The 18,646-nt window shown below is 36.8% G+C and overlaps 1 long non-coding RNA gene and 1 pseudogene across 1 annotated transcript in view; both read left to right on the top strand.

The window, feature by feature from the left end:
- Positions 1 to 10,158, top strand: part of LOC140527209 (uncharacterized) — a 53,937-nt gene extending 43,779 nt beyond the window's left edge. Inside the window, exons 2-3 of the long non-coding RNA XR_011974720.1 lie at positions 8,348 to 8,588; positions 10,057 to 10,158. This is a non-coding gene — a long non-coding RNA (uncharacterized lncRNA). The remainder of the gene's footprint in view (positions 1 to 8,347; positions 8,589 to 10,056) is intronic.
- On the top strand, positions 8,823 to 9,768 carry LOC140529701 (eukaryotic translation initiation factor 2 subunit 2 pseudogene; annotated as a pseudogene).
- Positions 10,159 to 18,646: the final 8,488 nt, after the last annotated feature.

Genomic DNA, 18,646 nt, shown 5'->3' with positions numbered 1-18,646 from the left:
AAGCTAGGGAAGCCAAGAGTCAGAGATCAAGAGGGAAAACATTCTAGGCAGAGGGGACCACTAGTGAAAATGTGTTCACTGTAGATTCTGAAAGCAAACAAACCAAGTATTCCACTGGTATCCTTTCAATGATAAGAGAATGGCCTCTAATGTGTCAGGTGGACCCTCTGTGGGGAATGTATGGGAGGCTATGGGCAAGTTACACAGTACAGGAAAGCATGGATGGATTGCAATATGAATCTTTGGAAAGAACTAAATTGAGGAAATCTCAAATCCATTTGAGTACTAAGAATATGCTCTGAAGGCAGTTTCTTACCAAAGAATATCAACCTTGGAATTTTTACATAGCCTGAGAAAAAATAATAAGGATGATAATATATTTTGAAACTACATCACAATGTTATTATACTTTAGTACTTGAGGTATCTGTAGTTTTGTTGGTGTGAAGATTCTCTCCACTGATGGAGATCACTCACTAATCCCACCATACACCTATGCCTTCTGAGTTGCTGCGGCTGAAAAATTCAACACGTGGTAGCCAACTTAATGATAAGCTTCTCAGAACTCATGCAGGCTGGTCCTTAGACAGCAGACATAAGATCCATCACCACAACTATCCCTGAAGCCTTTTCAGCTTCTTAGGACCTGACAAATTTGCTCTTTAATGTCACAAATCTTCAGGAACCAAGGATCAGCTCCACACTGTGAAGAGGATTTGGAGGAGGACTTTATTGATAATATCATGAAAAAAATATAAAAGAAATCCCAGCAAAATGAAAGGTCAGAAAATAGTATTTTCTTGCTTGAGTTTTGGTGTAGTGTAAAATATTTAGGTCCACAGTCTAGAAACATTAGAATTGATAAGAGGTGGAAGATGAGACAATTGCAGTGTGGTAGGATTTTTTAAAAATACCATTAATAACTTCATTCTCCTTTTAGGAGGTTATAAACTTAAGTAAATCGCCCTTTTGGGAAACCCTTGGAATTAATGGCCTTCTGCTTAAGTTGCCTTTATTTGAATTTAATTTCAGTTTTTTTCATAGCCTTAATGAAAAGACGTATTAGGTTTTTCTTGATGAGAAATGCAGAGGAGATGGTAAAAAGAAATATATTGTTAGCCTCCATTTTCTCTGGATTAGGTCCATGTTTTCATCTTCAAGCCTCCTCGGTGGAAATCTAGTCTAAGTTCCTCATTTTACAGAGGAAGAAGCTGAGGTCCATGGGCTCTGACTTCAAATTCAGTGCTTTGTGTAGTATACCATGTGCCTCCATGAGATGATGGTTTTGGTTGTTTGTTTTCTATTGCACTGATTTTTCCATCTGTCTTACCATGAGTAGTTTGTAACTCTTGTGATTAAACATGTAATTAAGACTTAAACGAAATGAGCACAAGAGATTTTGTAATTAGGATGGGACTGTGATGTGAGCAACAGATTTAAATGTCAGCACCACTGCAATGGAAAGTAAGATGTTCATCTTTGAGTTAGGGGCTGGAAAGTCTCCTTTACACATTGCTAATGGGAATCAGATGAGACCAGAACTCATTGTATCCAGTAGCAATTCCTAGCAGCCTTATAATAGATTTGTCTATGATGATTTTTGGAATGATCTGTGGGCTGGCAGCATACTCATGATGTGATGCAAGCACTATTATTTCAGCTTGTTTATTGACTTGTCATTTCATATCTTTCTCTTTTCAATGTAGTATTGTAAATCTGACTCATACAGAAAAAGTCACCATGATCCACTAGCCTGTCAAGACCTGCAGCAATATTATTATGAAAAATACATTCATTTGTCTATATGGAAAGAATTTAAAGGTTGCTACATTCGTTTGTTACCAGAGTCTGAGCACTTTATCATCTAGACACTATTCAGTTGGAAAATTATCTCTTCTTCTCCAGTCCATTAATGGTACTTTTCCAGTCTTGAGAAATATAAATACTGGAGTATATTAATGAAAATGACACCCAAAGTTGATATACTAGGGCTCAGAAAGGATGATTAGGTGCCTTGTTAATTAACTTTTTTTTTGCCATAGTAATTATAAATGCATGATCATAATTTAAAGTAGTTTAAATTACTGAGAAAAAGACTGGCATGAAAATGAGGTGAGTCAGACATTTTTCATTACATACTATCAACATAAAAACATAGGCTGAAATTTCAGGAAGTATAAAGATGTTAAAGTGCTCAGAATTTTCTGTCATTGCAGTAGAAGATCTTTTTTTCTGCCTTTCAATCCTCTACTTGAATGCCTTGTCATTATTGTCCATTAGCCAGAAAAAGTAAATCAAAGAAATTAATGAATCAATCAATAAACATTTATTAGGTTGTATTATGTACCACACACCATGCTTAATGGTGAGAAGCATTTTCTTTAATAAATGAGAGCTCTATTTTTTAATTAATAGATATTTATTTTCTTTCCCCATTTTTATCCCATTCCATGGCTGAGAGGTGGAGAGAACAAATTCTTTGTAACCAATATACATAGTCAATTAAAATAAATTTCCTCGTTGGCCATATTCAAAAAATATTTGTCTCATTCTGTACCCTGATTCTATTACTTCTCTGCCAGGAGGTCAATAGCATGTTATATCATTGGTCCTTTGGAGTAATGGATGTTCATTATTAACAATGAGACTTCTTACAACTTTCAAAGTTGTTTGTCTTTATGGTGTTGTTACTATATAAATTATTCTACTGGGTCTATGCATTTTACTCTTCATCAGTTTATAAAAGTCTTCAAAGCTGTTTATTTTAAAATTTAAAAATTAAAATGGTATAAATTGTTATTCTGGTCTTCATTCTGCATCAGTTCAGATAAGTCTTCCAATCTCTCTTTGGAATTACCCATTTCCTCATTTCATACTGCATAATAGTATTCCCTCACAATCACATACCACAATTTGTTCAGCCATTCCCCAATTGATGGATATCCATTATTTTGTTTTTTGCTACCACAAAAAAGAGCTGCTAAAAATATTTTGTACATATAAGGCATTTTCATTTTTCTTTAGTCTCTTTTGGGTTTAGGCTTATAGCAGTGGTATAGATAGCTTGAAGGAAATGCACTAGTTAATAGTTTTGTGTGTGTGTGAGTGTGTGTGTGTGTGTGTGTGTGTGTGTGTGTGTGTGTGTAGTTCTAAAGTGCTTCATAGAATGTTTGGAACCATTCAAAAATTGACCTACAATGCATGAATGTGCCTGCTTTTTTTTATCCCCGCAGCCCCTCCAACATTTGACATTTACCTTTTGTTATCTTTGTTCAGTTGATGGCTATAAGGTAGAACCTCAGAACTGTTTTCATCTTCATTTCTCTAAATATTAGCGATTTGGAGCAATTTTTTCACATAGATTTCTTTACTTAAAATGCTTATTCATATCTTATGACCACTTATCAAGTGGGGAATGACTCTTATTCTTATAAACTTGAGTCAGTTCCTTATATATTTTGTAAATAGGACCTGAATCAGGGAAACCTGCTGTGAAGAGTTCCACATCCTCCCCCCCCAGTCAATTGTTACCTTTTAAGTCTTAACTTCATGACATTTGTGCAAAAACTTTTTAATTTTATGTAATCCAAATGATTCATTTATCATCTGTCATCCTCTCTATCCCTTGTTTGATAATGAACTTTTCTTCTATTCATAGATCTGATGACTATTTTTCCATATTTCTCTAATTTGTTTATGATGTGATCTTTTACATGTTGATCATATTTCTATTTTGAACTTATCTTAGCATGAAGAAAGATATATTGACCAGAAAATTGGCCTAAATACAATTTCTTTCATGATGTTGTCCAGTTTTCTCAGATATTTTTATCAAATAGTTAGTCCTTAACCCAGTAGCTAGAATCTTTTTATTTATTGTGCACTAGGCTTCTAGATTTGTTTACTTCAGTATGTTGTATGTCTAATCTGTCCCAGTGATGGTTCTTTTTTTTTAAACCAATAGTGAGTTGTTTTGAGAATTATTGCTTTGTAGTATGATTTGAGATTTGGCACTGCTAGGCCTCCTTCTTTCCCACTTTTAAAAATTATTTCCCTTGAGGTTCTTGATCTTTGTTTGGCCTCCATATGAATTTTGTTCTTATTTTTTTCTAGTTCTACAAAGTAACTCTTTGGTAGTTAGATTGAGATTTTATTGGATAAATTGATTGATTTTGGTAATATTGTCATTTTTATTATATTGAAATATGCTACTCATAACTGATATTTTTCCAGTTATTTAGATCAGTATTTTTATAACAGCACTTTGTAGTTGTGTGTGTGTGTGTTTATTCTTATGGGTACAATGAAAGACAAAAACAATCCTTGATCTCAAGAACATTGCATCCTAATGGAAAAGACAATGACATGTCTATAAACAAGTCCACATTTACATAGAGTAGATTGAAGATAACTTTAGCAGGGAAGGCACTACCTATTAGGAAAGGAACCCATAAAAAGTGGCATTTGACCTAAGTCTTAAGGAAGCCAAGAATTCTAAGACAAAAAATGGGGAGAGAAAACATTCCAGGCATGGAGAATAGACAATAAAAAACAGAGAGATGGGAGATGGAGTAGCCGATGTGTTTTACATGATACTGGGTACTTCCTTTACCTGTTCTCACCTTAGTGGTCAATGCATCTCAGTGAGGCCCAAGTAACCCTGGTATTCAAGGATCTCAATAATACGAACATTGTATATTATAACATTCTCTTGTCCCCAACCCTGTTGTTGTTGAAATCACAGGTGATGTCTTGACCTGTCTGTGAACTGGATTTAAGTGAGGCAGTTGCACAGAGTTGTTGGCCTTACTCTCTCCTCTTGAGTCATTGAAATCCAGTGGCAGGACAAAAGTTAGGACAACTGATGATAGGCCAGGATGCAGTGGATAATCCTGGCATCTTTGATGCCTGACAAAACTCTAAGTGCTCCATTGTCCCTACTTCAGCCACCTTCATGACCATTGGAACAAACTATTCTCATCCACCCATTCTGCTGAGGGAAGTGTTCACATGCTTGGTGTAGACATCCCTCTAACTCACCAACAGGTTTGATACCTTTTAGTTATCCTCAACCTGGTTTAGCTTATCTGCCAAGAGAATTTGCATGGGTGTGACTATTGTATATGTTAAAGCTTCTTAGAGCCACAGGTAAAAGTTAGGTGAATCAGGTGGACACCAAAGGTAGATGAGCTTGGCAAGCCCTCCCACCAGAGGTGCCAGTCCTCCTGGACACCACACACACCCCTGATCCTACATGGGGGCTGGAGTTAAGGTCAACCATAGACTAGGATTCAGGGTTATCTGTGGCTCTGGCTTGAGTGGAAGTAAAGATAATGGCTACTCAAGGATGATCCAGAAGTGTTGGGTTGGAATTACTAAAGTGATGAATTGTTAAGCTAGGTGGCAGAGGCAGGTAAAATATAGATCAGAAGTGTGAGCTGAGATCAACAGATGTGAAGATCAAACCAAGAGATTCAATCTGGGTCAGACAAAAAAGTTTAGTATTGGGAGAATGAGTGACTTTGAGATAAACACAGAGTCCAAAACAATTTGCTGTACTTAGAATCTTACAGTCATTGGTCTATCTTCTAACTCCCCTTGGATAAATTTCAGGGGTCAGTAATATTACTCTTTGGATAAATGGTTATCTCTAAGTAGAGTAAAACTCCATTTTTGTCTTCCATGTCTTGCTCCTCTATTCAAACTCTGTTAACAGTTAAACTTCTCTTCTCCTCAATAACATAAAGTGAATTTTCCCCTACATTCCACTTTGCTTGTAGCAAATTTCTCCTTTATTCTAACCCTTTCCCATCCTTCCAAGCTTAGCTCAAATCTCATCTCCTCCATGAAGCCTATTCTGACTATCCCAAACCCTCCGAAAAGCTTGAGACTACTAAAGGCTTAGAGCTGACAAAAGGCTTTTCCTTCAAAACAAGGACGCTGAACCCTCTTAGGATGAAGTAGCTGCTTATTTTCCAATGAATGAGGATGATGTAAGTTCCCAGGGGCTAGCAAGTGAGACGTCATTCAGTAAGGACTGGAGAAAGGTGAGACAACCTGTGGCAGATGATAACTCCCTGCAGAGGGTCCTGAGACACCTGTAATAACAGAAAAAAAAACTTCTATTTTCTTGGGGCACAAATCCAGATGTTACAGAGAATCTTATAGAATTCATCATAGTAAATTATTATTATTCATTTCTGCTGATTCAAGTGGTCACAAATGACACTTCTGCAAAGACTCTAGAAAGCATTGCTAAAGGTTATGGTCTCAGATCAGAAACTGAAGACCTTATTAGATTTCAAGTTAGAAGAGAGAGGCATAGGAGATGTTTTCAGCTCTGTTACTGATTGAAGGCAAGGGATTTCAAAGACAAAAATTTGGAAAGTGGAGAACTGATTAAGAAAAAAAGTATCTGGGAATGGAATTCAGATTATTGAACTACTACAATTTTAAATATTAGAATGATGATTTCCTGTCTAGGGTTGGAATGCACTTAACAAAGGCTTGTAAATATCTGCATGAAATTTTGAAAGGCAGTGGGGCATGATGGACAGAGAGCCAGAAGAGGGAGGGACAGAAAAAAAGATTCCAGTCCTGGCTCTGACACATACTGGATTTGTGATTCTAAGCAAGTCCCTTCACCTCTCTTCCTTCTAGGCAGCTCTCTAAGACTGTGCATTGCAGAGAAGGTGCTGACCTGCATTGGCTATGGGAATTTCCACAATGAAGAATTCCCATATCCATGAAATCCCAGGTCCAGTCTCTATCCTTCATAACTAAAAAGAACTTTAAATGGAAACTTCCTATGCATTTCTTCCAAAGGAGGTATCATAAAGAATAGTTACACTGCAGTAATGCACTGTTGGAATAAACATAGAAATGGATAGATTTATGGATGATAGCTAGAAGCTAACTAGATAGACAGACAGCTAGATAGATAAAGTGTTTATTAAGGACTCATTATGTGTCAGGCACTGTATTACATGCTGCGAATGCCAATACAAGCAAGCCATTCATAGTCCTCAATATTCTAATGGGAAGCAGACAACATATAAAGTGGTGCTTGAAAGGGTGAGGGAGGAGTACACATAACAACCCCATCTGGAGATTTCTGAGAAGTGAGGTGAAGGTTTGGAACTGGATAAGATAAGATAAAATCCCACAAGAAACAAAATCCAAGAAAAACACCAGCAACAAAACCCATGGCTTCAAATCTTTACACATTAATATCCAAAATAATGCAAAGAAACAGATTTGACCTCATAGTTATCATAGTGATGTGATAAGATGAGATTTGTCAGCCATATGGCTATTGAGAGGTATCTTCAAAAGGTACAGGATAGTTAAAAGAAGTGGTATAATAACATTACGTTTTAAGAAGATATACTTACGTGAGGAAATCTAGGAACCAGAGAGGGGAAGCTTAGTGGAGGATATTTAGGTAGGAGCCAATGGAAATCAAGACAGAATGGATATTGCCATCCAAATATGCTAAAGAGCCTCTGCACCAAAAGAGAAAACAGATGAGGGGTTTGGGAAACAGAACACAAGTCTGGCATGGAGAAATGATATGATATTAACAGGGGGCCTTGATTCTCCATGCATCTGCTGGAGTCCTCTTTTTGTCAAAAGCAGAGCAGCCAGTAATATCTTGACTTGAATTAATGGTAATTTCATTCTTCAGAAAGTAGAGAAACTTCATCAATAAAGAGAAACTGGTTTCTGAGTGGAAATGATGGGAGACTTGGGAGAAAGTATCATCTTAGAATTTGTAACTGGAAAAAGGAGGAAAACTGGCGATTTTCTGACTTGGACAATATAATTGGGGAAGGGAGGTCTCAAAAATTCAGAGGAAGGAAGGATATGATCTGATGAAATAAAATTTTATCATAGAAGTCAATTCACAAGGGAGAGAAGGTCTCAAGAATAAGATTCCCAAGACACATATAGAAATAGAATTCTAATATGGAAGAAGAGAACTGTCAAAGAGACAGATGTGAATGTAAAGGGGACTCATCAGCTTACTTTGATTTTTAAAAAGACATGCTACACACATTCTAGAAACAAGATTAGGTAATGGAGGATGAAGACAAAAGGATAACCTGATCCTGTAAGAATAATTTCAGGAATATTAAAGTTCAGAATAAGATGTGTGTGTGTATGTGGTACATATGTGAATGTGTGTGGAAAACTAAATATGAAAAAACATGTACTTTAGTTGTTTTGGGAAACAAGGGGAGGATAAAAAAAACCTAGGACTGCTCCTGGAGGCAGTTGGGGTAATTCTAAACAATATCAGAGAAGGTAAAGCTATTCAATTTTTATTTTACTTCTGTTTTTTACAGAAAATGATCTTTGGACTAGTAAGGGCTGAAAAGAGTGAATAGTAGAGATAAGTGGGTAATAATAAGAGAGCATTGAATGGATTCAAGTCACCTCCAATGAGTTGGTCACTAGCGTCACAGATGAACTACTGAATTGGCAGGTGTGATGGCTGTGCCACTGTCTGTGATCTTTGAAATATCATGGAGGACATAATATTAATTCAGGACTGGAGAAAAGCAAATGTCTTGTCTTTCCAGAAAGGTAAGAAAATGAACATTGTAAACGATAGGCCAGATAAGTTTCACTCTAACTCTTGTCAAAACTCTAAAATGTATTATTAAAGTAATAGTTCATGAATATCTAGTAAGGGAAATAGGAGTTATGAACAACCAGCATTGTTTTATCAAGAATAGGTCATGCTAGACAAACTTTATTTTCTTTTTTGGCCAGTACTTAATAAGTGTTTGGCAAATAAAGATGAATTAAGAACAGGTCATGCCAAATAACCTTAGGGAGAGGGAGAGGGAGAAGGAGAAGAAGAAGGAGCTACCTTTTATGATGGGTGAAGGAGATACACAGACAGAAGAAACACAACACTAGGAAACAAAAGAAAACTGAACCAAAGCTAATAGAGGACAGAGATATAGAAGCTGATGAAAGGGATGGTAGGAAGATGCTTTTGATGATCTGGATGACTTTTCAATCAAAAGAAAAAAGAGGAAAAAACAATATTTGACATTGATGAGGCTTAAGGAGGTATAAAAGACCTAGAGATTAAAAATGAGGTGCAAGAACCAACAGAATCAGATGACTTTGACATCATGCTTGGTGATAAAAAAGAAGGAAAAGAGGAATGTCCAGTTTTCCAGATGAAGATAAAATACTAGAGAAAGACGAAAATTTATAAAATGAAGACAGCGAAAAGGATGATGGAATTTCCTTCAGCAACCAGACTGGAGATGCATGGGCAGGCAGGGAAAGAAACTGTACATGTGATAAATTGCTGAATTGAGTATTCAACATAATGTGGGTAAAGAATCCAGATATGGTTGCTGGAGGAAAAAAGAAATTTGTCATGAAATCTCCACAGGTTGTTAGGGTAGGAATGAAGAAAATGTTTTTCCATCAACTTCTATTAAATCGCCAGTCTAAACATTTCCTGGCACTTTTATTGGTTGACTGGGCACTAGTGGTTCCATAGATGGTACCAATGTGTAATCCAAGGAAGATTCCAACAAAAACAAAAAAATGTCTTGAGGAGATATATCAAGGAGTATGTTATCTGCCATACATGTTAGTCACCAGACACAATCTTATAGGACACATGACTCATTTCTTACAGTATAAGACCTGTCACTTTTACTTCTCCATCACCATGATCAAAATTGGGTCCCAGACCATCACACATAAGAAAACACAGCTCTGTGCCAAACTTAACTAATTTATTAATCAACACTGGGTTTTGCAAAGTGTTTTAGAGATGGAACTAAACAGGTTTATGATCAGAATGGAATTAACATTGTATTAAAAGTATGAAATGAAAACTGCTGAGTTGTCATTTGGCATTTTGTTGGTTGGTCACTGAAATTTTGGGTAGATGTAGATGCTCCTGCTGTTCACATGCTTATTGAAAGTACATGATGGGGAAAAAGACACATTTTAAAAAGTCATAAAATTTTATAAGTTGAAGTTATTATAACAATAAAAATGGATTTTCTTTTCTTTTCAGGTCTGAATTCTCTCCACCATTTCCATTGAGAAAGCAAGAAAAAACAAAATCTATTATACATATATAATAGTAAGACAAAATAAATTCATGTCACAATGTCAATTTGGAAGGAAATGTTCTGAAGAGTGCTGTACTGTTTCCTTTCTTTTTTTTTTAATCCATGACTTGGATCTATTTTTCAAGTTTGCAGATGATATAAAGCCAGGCAAGTAGCTCATATACTAAGACACAAAGATGTGAAATTTAGGAACAAATGAAAGTAATAAAAGCCTGGCCAATGAGAACCCAGCCCTAATTTGTATGTGCTATATGCTTGGCTTCATGCAACCCCATATGTGGGTTTTGAAGGATAAGCCTGCATTCTATGATGATTTGCAGTCCTCTTGCCTCTAATTTATACTATGTGTATATGTATATATATATATATATATACATATACATATACACACCTGTATATATATACATATATATAGACACACACACACACACACACACACACACATATATATATGTGTGTAGTTGTTGACATGTTGTCTCTCCCATTAAAAAGTTAGCTCCTCCAAGGCAAGGACTGATGTTGCCCTTCTTTGTATTTCCTGTACTTAGCACATACTAAACACATTCATTTTTTTCTTGACAACTTGGTAAAGACTCTTCAATTGGCTGCTGAGTCTGAAATGAACAGAAGACAAAAGACGGCAGTCACTTGTCAGGAACTGAAGCTGTTGTGGGGTCTCTGGATAGGGGAGGGGCCATGCCCCCACTTACATGGACCAAAGCTCATGAGCACATAGCCCTGTTCTTGTTTTTTTCTCTATTGTGTCTCTTCTTCCCTGATCTTTGGTAAATGAGTACTGAAGATTGTTGTGACCTGGTGAGTCACATAGTCAAATAGTAGGGAGAACACCAGAATTTCATATACTAGAGTCCTTGTCAGAATGTATGAGAGGTGAGGACAGCAATGCAGCACAGTAACTGAACCTGGAGAGGATCATATCCTTTGCACAAGCCTGGATGGGTTGGGGCTAGACAATTGTTGTCTGAAAATAAACTGAGATTTCCTTTTTGGAAACTCAGTCTGAATTAACATTGTGATGAGAGTTAAGAAGAGGTTAAGGAGCAGTTAAAGAAAGCCCAGAAGTACACAAAGTACTTTGGAAATACTGTAATGTGACACTGTGATGATGGCCTTTCTTTAATAGTTTCTGCCTTAGTCTGAGTCATTTGGCCCTGATGCCGTCTCCTTAGAAGGTTTTTGGGAAAATTGACCACTAAGACCATTTCCCACATTCACACAACAAGTAGGAGGAAACCAGGGCAGTTGTAGGTTGCAGGTGACCTGTGTAGCAAAGGATTTTTCTACCATTTCAGCATGTAGAGTCAGTGTTTAGTTGAGATATTTAAGGAATAGAAAAAGTGATAATCTATTGCTGGTGGATGTAAACTCTTCATATTTCTACTGTTTTTGAGCAATATTAGCAGAGAAACTTTAAGACTTAGAGTTCAGAGAAAGGTACTTGTATACTGTATTGTTATCCCCAGGAGTCTCCCTTTACTGGGTATTTGGCTGATTAATGAGGAGGCAGTCACTGAGGGCAGACAACTGTTGATATCTTTGTACCTTTTTCCTATAGCACATGTGTGTGTGCACATGCGTGTGAGTGTGTGCACATGCATGTGAGTGTGTGCACATGTGTGAGCCTGTGCACTGTTGTAGTTGGTTGCTATTGGAAACTACATCCTTCCCTCTCAAATGATCATAATGATGCATATCTATAACTACTTATCTGAAATTGTTTTGAGATTCAGCCTTATCCCTCTAGGGTCATATTTGAAAGCCCCAGATATAATAGCCTATCTCCATGGAGTTCATAGGGGACTTAGAAAACCTTTATCATGCCCTCTAATGTGATTCTGTATTCAATAATCAATCAAATAATCATTCAACGAGCATTTATTAAGTACCTACCATGTGTGTACTGTGTTGTACAATGCCTACTGTGTTAGACATTGGAGACATACATAATCAAATAAGATCCTTTAAGAATGTATTAATAGGTTTAGAGATAGAAGGGAGTTTAGAGGTCAGCTAGGCACATTTCCTCATTTTACAGATGAGTAAACTGAGACCCAGACAGATTAAGTGACTGCCCAAGATTCTATATACAAGGCAGTAAAGGGCAGAAGTAGGATTAAAAGTGAGTTTGTTTGACTCCAAATCCAATGTTCTTTCCATGACCCAATGCAGTGTAATATTTGTGGACCCACAACATTTTGTTGCTGACCAACCCAGTCCACATTCATTATTTAACTGTACCGTATGTCAAGAAGACTGAATATGACATACAAATGACAAATACCTGAACTAACTTTAAAATGACTTTCTCTCTGTCTGACTTTTCTTATTGACAGGAACACCATGGTTACAACTGTAGTACACTTTGTCACCCTTGTATTAGAAGCCTTTCATGAGTGAGGTAATATATTAAACCGACTATACATCATGGCATTTGCATTCCACAATTATTAATGAGCCAATGGTCTGTAAGGCTTTAATGAGCAGAACATAAATGAAGAGACAGAAAAAGATATTAGCTTGTATCCCTAGAGTGAAAGGCTTTAATTACACTTCCGTCTTCAGGTCATTAGCTGCATAAGTACCTGTGCAGGGACCAGTGATCATTCTCTTCTGAAAACAAATGCTTCACTTTTACAGATGGCCTATCATTTTGTGATCTACTTTGGAGACAAGAGACATGAAAATAATGGCTTTTGGAAAATGGGTTTTAAAATGTATTCCAAGTGCAGAAAGGGAACATCACACAATGGAAAGAAAGCTGGAATTTGAGTAAGAAGACAGGTTCAAATCTTGTCCCTGCCTTTTAATAACCATGTGACCTTGGATAAGTCACTTTTCCTCCCTGGGCTTCAGTTTTCCTCTTTTGTGAAATGAGAGTGTGACTAGATTACTTCCAAGGTTTCTTCTAACTCTAGAATCTCATAAGTTAAGATCTTGCTTCATCTGGAACTTTGAAGCAAATAAATAAATAATATATAATTATAGATAATCTATAAATAAAATTACACACACACACACACACACACACACACGTCTCTTATTTTTAGATCACCTACATTTCTCAATGTATTCCCCCACTCCTCATCCTTGCCTATCAGGGATTCTTATAACAAATAGTAAAAAGAAGGGAAAAAAACAGCTCAGCAAAACTAACGAACATATTGAAAAGGTCTAATATTACATACAGTGTCCACACCCATAATACTCTATCTCTGCAAAGAAGTGGGCAGAGGTACGTGGAAACAATTTTAAAAAAATCTCAAGTGTTGACTCTGGTGGAATCAGAAAAATGGTTTCATTTTTCACATAAAGAAGAAGTCTTCTCCAGATTGTATATTAATATATCAAAATTCTCCACATTGTGGGGAAGAATCAACTGTCTCATGAAACTAATAAATCTAGGTGGGTGACAAAAATGTTTAGAAAGATTCCTCTGGCAGTAGAATGACATTGATGTTGAAGGAAAGGGGGCTTGCAAATAAAATCCAGGGAGAGTTAAACCATTAGCTTTTTGGCTTTGGAATATACATAGAGTCCCTTTTCATAAAATTAAAAAAAAATAAAAAGGACTGCAGCAATTAAAACAAGGAAGGACTCTCAATTGAGTGCTTAGCAAAAAGTGAAGTTCATTGTCAAGGTACAGCTTGAACTGCTGAGAAAGGAAATAAATGAATGCTTTCCAGGTTTGTTGGAAGGTTCTTGACTTGGAACACACAGGCTTGAAATGAGTAGTAATTTTCCTTTCGAAGTGAGGCAAGCTCAGCTTCTAATGAGCTCCAGTTTCTTCCCAAATGAACTCTGCTCCTCCTATTGCTGTCAGGAAGACACATGAACACAAGATCTCCAGGTGGTTTAGTTAATTTTTAATTGTCATTTTTATCTCAGTGAAAAATAGATTTGCCTAAGGAGAGGAGAAAGGGGCAGGAAGTCTCTGAATGGTGTGTGGAACTCTTCTTGTGCTTAATTTGCTTTCTGCAGAAAAATAAAAAGTTGCAGTGTTCACTTCTCTCATGGTTCCCTAGCTGTATGTAAATAGCATTTCCTGGTGCAAAGACCAGAAGACCAGAGTGGGGTTTAATTTCCTCCTCAGACCTTGCTTACTTGACTTTATAAACATTATTTAACCAGTAATTTCCTCACCATATTGTCTGTATGTTCTCATTATCATCATCATCATCACCGTTACCTCCTCCAAACTTGAACTCTGCCCCTGGGACTACTGAGCTTTGATAAGTGAGCTTTCATCTTCTGTCACAGAAACAAAGCCATCTTTGTAGCATGCTTCCTTGTCTTCATCTCTGCTTCTCCTCCCCACCACAACAGCAACCTTGGATTTTGGTCCTTGGATACTGAGATTTTGTCTTATCCTGCCCAGACCAGGCCTCTACAACATTTATGAGCCATCTGTCACACATGTTATCCAGCTCCCTTTTAGGAGGTCTTTTTCCCCATTTGAATGTAAGCCCTTTGAAGGCAGGTATACTTTAGCTTGATTATATTTGTATGTTTCTGAGAACTTTGCATGGTGGCCAGAATATAAATATTCTCTCTGTCTCTGTCTCTCTGCCCATCTATCTGACTCTATCTGTTGATTTGTTTATCTATCTATTTATCTATCTATCTATCTATCTATCTATCTATCTATCTATCTATCTATCCATCCAACTATCTATGTATCTATGTCTTTCTGTCTGTCTATATCATGGATTTATCTATTTCTTAGAGTCTTAAAGATTTCCCCATTTTAAAAATTGGGGATAATAAAAGTATCTACTCAACTGTCACAGGGCAGTCGTGAAGATTAAATGAGATAAACTCTAAAGTACCTTATGTTACCACTATTATTATCATTCATTAATCTCACCTTTTTCAATGGAATTTGGATAAAAATAATCCTAGGGCAATTTGCTATTCTGCTATACTTCTGTTTAACATTCTGGATGGACAGTGTAGTTTCAGAGGTTGGTGAACTATAGCTCACCTATTATTAAACAATAAATTGAAATTATTGTTATGCTATTGAATTAGCATTATTAAACATGTAAAAACTCTTCCTAATTTAGTTACTATTTTCCAGTCATTTCAATTATGTCTGGCTCTTTATGACCCCATTTGTGGTTTTCTTGCCAAAGATACTGGAATGGTTTGCCAGTTCCTTCTCCAGCTCATTTTACAAATGAGGAAATTGTGGCAAATGGTATTCTGCCTAGGGTCACACAGTTACTAAATATCAGAGACCTAATTTAAACTCAGGTCTTCCTGACTCTAGGCCCTCTATTTTATTCACTTCTTAGTTTATGGGCCATAAGAAAAACAGACAATAGATCCAAATTTGGTCCATTGGCCGTAGTTTGCTGAGCTGTAGTTTAGTGGATAGAGAAGGGGCCATGAAACTATGAAGATCTCTGCTCAAGTCCCTTCTTGCTGCATGTTGCCAGTGTGACCCTTGGTAAGTCACTCAACTTCTCAGTGCTCTAAGCAACTGTAATTTTAATTAAGTTAATAAGAGTTAAAGATCATCCTGACCCAATAAGGGCCCTTTAAGGGAAGTTTGACTGGGGAGATTTGTTTTGTAGGAAGACCCGAACCTTTTGTTAATTTCTAATGAGGCACTGGTTCTCAAGGGCTGTGATACCCTTTGGCTCTGAAAAGTGCATATATACTCTGAGGTTTTGTTTTGTTTTGGGGGCTTACTCATTGGAAGTGTTTGTTTGGCCAGAGGAGACCCTGGGTAGCTGCTAAGGAGCCCTTCCCCCCACCCCCTTGAAAACCCAAATGCTGGTGCTTCTCTCTGTCTGGTAACTAGTATGTGCAGACAGTTGGATCTGCTATTGATCTGTGATATATGTATTGCTTATGGTCAGACAGTTGGAAGCCCTGTCTGTTGGTCTTTATTTCTCTGTTTGTATTTTCTCTGAAGTTCAGGGTGCTGACTTTTTTCTCTGAACTAAGTGAATGATGTATGTATTTGATTAAAATGATTGTTGATCTCTTAAAAGTTGCTTTCCTTTTAGAAAATCGGATCTAAGAACCTGTACAGCAGGCCCTCCTGTGTATGCTAGGGTCTATGCTGTTATAGCAACTTTCTAGGACTCTGGGTTGCCAGGGTGGTACCACCCTGAAATAGTAGAGGGAGCTTTCTCATCTGGGAGTTCCTATACCAATGGAATCTGAGGTTTAGTCCTTATCTTATTTCGTATTCTTCAGGCTATTGCGTAAGTAAGTAAATAAATTAATTCTTTGTTTTTGTAGTTGAATGAAAAATTAGAATTTAAGCTCATCTTCTGTATGTCTGTTGAAAGCATCCTCAGTTCTACTCCAATTTTAGTCTCCTCTGCTAGGTCTCTATGCATTGAAAACTTTTTCCTTTCTAGGTAGACTGCAGATTAAAAAAATTGGAGATGCTTATCTCAATTATTATTATTAATTTTATGAGTCTGTGTTACTCAAGGTGATTGGAGGCAACAGTTTAGTCTGTGATATTGAACAGATTCTAGTACAGTTTATTGGTTGAATTCTTGAGGACATTGAAAAATCTCTATTGATAACATGGTGATTTCTTGTCTGTGAGGTCATGAAGGACAAGGAGCTTCTGAAGTATATATAAATCCGTGCTGCTACAGGTTAGCTTTGTGGTTTGATAGAACTTTTTGAAATGCCTGTTTGTAATAATTCTACTCTTGAATATGCACTTATTAAACAAATGAATAGCTTGTGATTAGCCTCCAGTTAGAGAGAGAAAACCTCCCAACCCTTTAACAATGGATTGGGGATAGTGTGGGGTAGGGAATGTGGATGGAATCCTAGCTCTGTGCTAGGAAACGTCACCCCTTTCTTTGTAGCTCCCAGAACTGCCCTGTGCTCTCAAGCCATGAACAAAAGAACACAAGGAAATGCAAAGGACTTAGTGAACCACTGGTCTTTAAGAGAAGTAAGATTAGATCTGTCAGATACAATCTCTAACAGAATAAAAGAGTGTACTTAGAAATAGGTACTAATCACATATACCTTAAGCATGATAGGGAAGGGGTTAAGAACCACTAGTTCCTCCCCATTTCTTACAACATACCTATCTTTCCCTCACTATTTCAGCCACCTGTGCAAGCTCCCAAAACAAAAACAAACTGAAAAAATGGTCTTATGTCCCTTAAACTTTTGCTCATCCAGTCTTCTTGGAGATATTTGAGGAGGGCAACTGCCAGTGTTGACACTGCTCCTGCTGCTGGTATGCTGCCAATTCATGTCACTGTCAGGAAGCCCTGCCTTCCACTCCTTCCTTTTCATATATTAAAAATTCCTTCTATAGTAAAAAACATAAACTTTTCCCTTTAGTTACTGTTGCTTCCTCTTCCCAAGCTTAGATGTTTAGTATTTAATGACTTAGAATTCCTTGTAAGACAGTTGGTACAAGACTTGGCTAGAATGACTTACATATAGTTCTAACTACTAATGAAGTCCTACCTACCAGTTCAGGTGCTGAATTTCTACAGCGTGCAATGATTTTCACTGTTTCCTTACATAATCTACATTTAGGGTCTAGGATCCTACAGGATAACTTCTGTAATTTTTGGTGGCAATGATGATGATGATCATTTCCATGAGAAAAAAGAATGCATGAATATGTTTATGCAGAAAAAGCAATTAATGTGTTCAAAAGCCAAGTCCAGAGTAGAAAGACAGGAACAACCATTCTCAAAAAGTGCTACTGTTCAAGTTCAGGACTCTAAATTGTGAAACATAGTCTGTTCAGTAGCCTAGGACAATGGAGGTCATTCTTTCACTGGCAAATTAGTTGGTTTATGATGAAAAAGAAAAAATAAAACTCCTTAGAGTCTTCCTTTTGTGCTGATGAAAATGAAATTAATCCTAGCTATTTCTTAGGCAGAGAAGATGGTAGTTGAATATACTTCCATATTTAACCTATCCTTGAATTGTGACCTCATGGGGCTGGATTCAGAGATGTGACATTGACCTAGTTTTTGCTTTTGATACTTTAGTCTTTATTCTAGTTCTTAAATATTTCAGTAAATAAACTTCTATAGGTTATTTGTTCTAGTAAAATATTGGCTGGATGTTTCCTTGGTGAAAGTCACTTTTATTTTTCAATTAAAAAATTGCTTTGATCAAGTTACTGTAATGAGACAATGCAAAAAGTACCAGTCTTTGAATATTGAATGGCCTCTAAAATGTTTCTTGAAATGAAATGACATGTAAATATACATCAGAATCATTACTGTTAGTGTGACTATATGGGCACAGTCCTTGGAATTCTTTAGTATTTGCATTTAGGAGAGTATTTAATTTGATTTGTAAATTAACATTTGTAGCCTAGTAATTTGTCACCTTCTTAGTCATTTAGAACTGCAAATTAGCAAATCTAATGACCCTGCACGGGGACTGGGATACTTAGCAAGAGCCAGGGCAACACTTTTAAACCTCCAAAATTTATCTATTTCATTCCAGTTCATAAAGCCCAGTGGTCCGGTTTCACCTTGTTATGAACAACTGGGC

The sequence above is a fragment of the Notamacropus eugenii genome, chromosome 1 (assembly GCF_028372415.1).
Source record: "Notamacropus eugenii isolate mMacEug1 chromosome 1, mMacEug1.pri_v2, whole genome shotgun sequence".
Classification (NCBI taxonomy): domain Eukaryota; kingdom Metazoa; phylum Chordata; class Mammalia; order Diprotodontia; family Macropodidae; genus Notamacropus; species Notamacropus eugenii.
The sequence above is the reverse complement of the archived record's forward strand: the minus strand, read 5'-3'. Positions and strand labels throughout refer to the sequence as shown.